This window comes from Limulus polyphemus, unplaced genomic scaffold (genome assembly GCF_000517525.1).
Source record: "Limulus polyphemus unplaced genomic scaffold, Limulus_polyphemus-2.1.2 Scaffold646, whole genome shotgun sequence".
Classification (NCBI taxonomy): Eukaryota; Metazoa; Arthropoda; class Merostomata; order Xiphosura; family Limulidae; genus Limulus; species Limulus polyphemus.
The window spans coordinates 128,693-132,857 of record NW_013666256.1 but is presented as its reverse complement, the minus strand read 5'-3'; the positions used below and the strand labels follow the sequence as shown (position 1 = coordinate 132,857).

Below are 4,165 nucleotides of genomic sequence, written 5' to 3'. Positions count from 1 at the left end.
ACAAGGGTTTGCTCAGATGCAGAATCTATGATAAAGTTGCACCTTTGGCCATCCTGCTTTCCTGTCATGTAGACACTATGTGTACTTGCCATTTTGCACTTAGCTGTTGGGACATTCACAATGGGGGTTTGTGGGCGTCCCTCAGCACCAACCACTACTGGTTCCCCAAGGCTGACTTATTGGTAGTGTTGCTCTCCACAGTTTCAACAACCTTTCTGGGTAGCAGCCTTTCCTGCTGTGGCATCTTCACTGTGTTGAAGTTGCCGGCATTGAGCTCTCTTGTGCCCAGGTTTGTTACAGTGCCAGCAAAGTCCCTCAAACCTCTCTGAAAGCTGACCTTTTCTGGCCTTGAATCCTGATGACTGTGCCAACCTTGGTATCTCTGTGCTGGACTTAACATAGGGTTCGAATTCAAGAGCTCTGGCCATTACATCCTGCATAGTAGAGGGATGTGCTTGCTTTACTTGTATCTTCAGTTGTGGACTGTCCAAAGCAACTACAAATTGATCTCACAGCAACAACGTGAGGACATCGGGAGGCACAATTGGGTAGGCCTTGTGTGCCATACTTTCCAAATCCTGTGCCAGCTCTTTCAGGCTCTCCCCTTTAGCATGAACTCTAGACATAAACCTAGCCCTGTAGACTTCGGACTGATTTCTAGAGCAGCTACCAGTGCTCTATAGTTGTGCCTGTCGTCTGTTGACAACTGTCCAAGTATTTCCAGTGGTTGTCCCTTCAGGCTCGTTGCCAAGTACGCTGCTTTATGCTCCTCTGCCCATCCATTCATTTCTTCCAGGAGCTCAAATTGTGTCTATGTGCTTCCCACTGTGCCTTCCCATCGAATTCCTCTGGCTTCCTTCGTACTAGATCACCCCTATTGCTGACACTCATGTCTGGAATGTGACTTCTGACAGGACTGAAGATGTCTGCATTAGGGTTTAGTTGCGGGGTCTGGAAGGGCTTCCCGTTGTCTGGGGCTGATTAGGTCCATGGCTAATATATCCTCCTTGTGTAAAAGACAGTAAATCATCATTTAATATATTTAATTCACTTTGAAATTTACTAATATTTTCCATTTGTGTGTGCTGGCTTTCTCTCAACTGTTGGAGTCTTTCTTCCTGTTTCTTTTCTTGTTCCAGTTGCCACTGCTGTAGTCTCTCTTCTTGTTTCTTTCCTTTTTCCTCCAACAACTGCTGTAATCTCGCTTCTTGTTTATTTTGCAGTTCAAGCTGCCACTGTTGCAGGTTTTCTTGCAACTGCTGGTGTCTCTCTTCTTGTTTCTTTTCTCGTTCTTCTTGTTTCTTTTGCTCTTCTTATATTGCTGCCATCAAATCTGCTAAGCTGTAATTGATTTGCCACCTCTCGTTTCCATCTTCTTCTTCTTTTTTTTTCTTTTCAGTCCCACTTTCTGGCACCAATTTGTTACGTCTCTGTTCGTTTGTTAATTTCCCGTAGAAATTCTTTCCGAGAAACTTCAGCGATACAAGTTCTTTCTTAATTAAAACTAGTTTATTCTTTCTCGATACAACTTTGCAATACACAGAATTTCCACAGTCACTTTAATTTAACTACTTTTATAAACATGCGCTATAATTCACAGTGATTCACACACTTTACTTATGGTTCCTACTGTTCGCTTGACTCAATTATCTCTATCTTCAATCTGTCTGCCTTTATATACTAAAAAAGAGGGCGTCTAGCAAATACTGGGATATTCATGAGGTTCTCCGATAAGTCACGATCCTTCTAGAAACTCCAGCGCGCATGCTTCCAGCGTCGCGTGACTTACGCTGTCATAACAGTACAAATATACTTATTTGTAAAACTCACGGTTAGTCGATCGAGTAACAAGATATACGCGATAACTAAGACTGATACAGACATTTCACTGCTACTAATATTTCAGTGAATGACTGGCACTCTAACAACTGATATACTGACTATTCAAAAGTCTCTCGATCATTACCAATATTCAACACCATTCTCGGTATTCGATGGCTACTTTTATAAACTTACTTGATTTTAGCATTGTGCGCTCTCTAGCTAGCATCTAAATTAAAACACTGGAGACATTGCTTATAATAAGATAACGGACCCTACTTCATCAAGATAGGTTATTTGCCATTTTAATTCTTAAACTTTTCGGGGAAAGATTATCTCCAACTTCCTATTCCTTTATTTCTCAATTCATTTAAGTACCAATAGTTTCTCCTTCTTGAAATTCTAAATCTCCGATGTCAACACATCTTTATGATCTATGTGTATAGAAACTGTGTGTCGGAAGTTTCTGTTATATACCCTTCCCAAAAGCAAATAAATTTTGATGCATTACACTACTTACGTATTTTATTTTGTATTGTATTTTCATGAAACCCAGGAGAATGAGGTACACACTGGACTTCTCCCTCCTTCCTTGGCTATTGTTTGATTGGTTGGATCTGTTCAATGAATCCCACAATATTGTTCAGTCCGATAGCTAGGGAAATCTATTTTAACAACATGCAGCCATATATGTGCGCCACGATTGTCTGTAGGTTGTCGCACACTCGAGTGGCCCTTTGTAGTCAAATATTTCACTTTTATCGTTCGCAATGAACGCACACTGATTGTTCTAACAAACAGTTCCATAATTACCGATAAAATATACAGTACTAATTTTATTTTCACTTATTCATTCTTACTCACATCAAATCTGACAAAGAACGGTTGCTCGAAACGTCGTTGTTTACTAAAATAACACTTTTTCTTTCTCAGACGTGTGCTTTAAAAAAATAATACTTCTTTTGTGTAGTAAGACAGGCTTCCACGTCCTGCCCACTACTATTTTACAAACTAAGGCTGCATTAAAAGAATCAGGCCCGGCATGACCAGGTGGTTAAGGCACTCGACTCGCAATCTGAGGGTCGCGGGTTCGAATCGCTCGCCCTTTCAGCCGTGGGGGCGTTATAATGTGACGGTCAATCCCACTATTCGTTGGTAAAAGAGTAGCCAAATAGTTGGCGGTGGGTGGTGATGACTAGCTGCCTTCCCTCTAGTCTTGCACTGCTAAATTAGGGACGGCTAGCGCAGATAGCCCTAGTGTAGCTTTGCGCGAAATACAAAAAACAAAAACAATTAAAAGAATCGTTGTATGATTGCAGCGCCGTTTATCGTTAGAGTACAGTAATGACTACAGTGGCTCTGGCTTAATTAAATTATGTCTTCCTGACATTCAGATACACCAAACTCAGATAAAGAACTTGTTGGCTAAGCGTCCAAAACTGCGTGGCTATGTTTACTCAATTCAGCAAATACTGATGAGTTTGCTTTATCTTTTTTAATTAATGTCGTTTATACAATACTTCACAAAAAATATCTAGACCACACCGATTATACACTGACAGATGACCTACGTTTCTCTTACTCTAACACAGATGTATTGCACGTGCTTTCGTTCTCGTGAATATCAAATGCTATTTTACACTTCTCAATTTTATCTTTTTTGTCAGTTGAGATTGGATTTTTTTCCCCCTAGCACCCATTTAGGAATCGTTCGAACAAGTGGAAGATGTAGCGTTTCAAACTTTACTTACTAACAATATACTTCATATGTTTCGAAATAACAGTTCATTTTTATGTTAGTATAATCGATACTTTGCTTAATAGGGCTAAAGTTACGGTATATGTAGAGCATAGAACTGCTGCTTCCAATTAGCTTAATCCCTTTCTCACGAAACACTTGATGTGAGTCTTCCTATAGATGTATTTTGGAAACTAAGCAACGGAGAGAAACCCGAATAACGATGTCTTCAAGTAGGATTTGAATGAGCACTATTCAGGGAGGTAGCCTAGTGAAAAAAAACATTTTCCTGTTTTTGACTGCAACATAGGTATGAGTATTTGTAAAGTTTATTTCAAAGAATGAACTTTAAAAATTGTTGATATCTATAGGTATGTATATTTGTCATTTTTTTTTTTGTCACAGGGTTAAGTTTAAAAGTTACTGATATCTATAGGAATGAATATTTGTCAAGTTTGTTTCACATGGTGAAGTTTAAAGGTTGTTGATTTCTATAGGAATGAATATTTGTCAAGTTTGTTTCACATGGTGAAGTTTAAAGGTTGTTGATTTCTATAGGAATGAATATTTGTCAAGTTTGTTTCACATGGTGAAGTTTAAAGGTTG

At 39.3% G+C, this 4,165-nt stretch overlaps 1 protein-coding gene across 3 annotated transcripts in view; it reads left to right on the top strand.

Annotated features, from left to right (window-relative positions):
* LOC106459665 overlaps positions 1 to 4,165 on the top strand; it is a 43,934-nt gene that overhangs the window by 20,184 nt on the left and 19,585 nt on the right. Inside the window, exon 1 of one of the 3 annotated variants that reach the window (XM_022386207.1) lies at positions 3,448 to 3,869. The exons of the other annotated variants lie outside the window; for them this stretch is intronic. The gene's annotated coding sequence lies outside the window, so the exon portion shown is untranslated. Of the gene's footprint in view, positions 1 to 3,447; positions 3,870 to 4,165 lie in introns of those variants that run through there. 3 annotated transcript variants of the gene reach the window in all.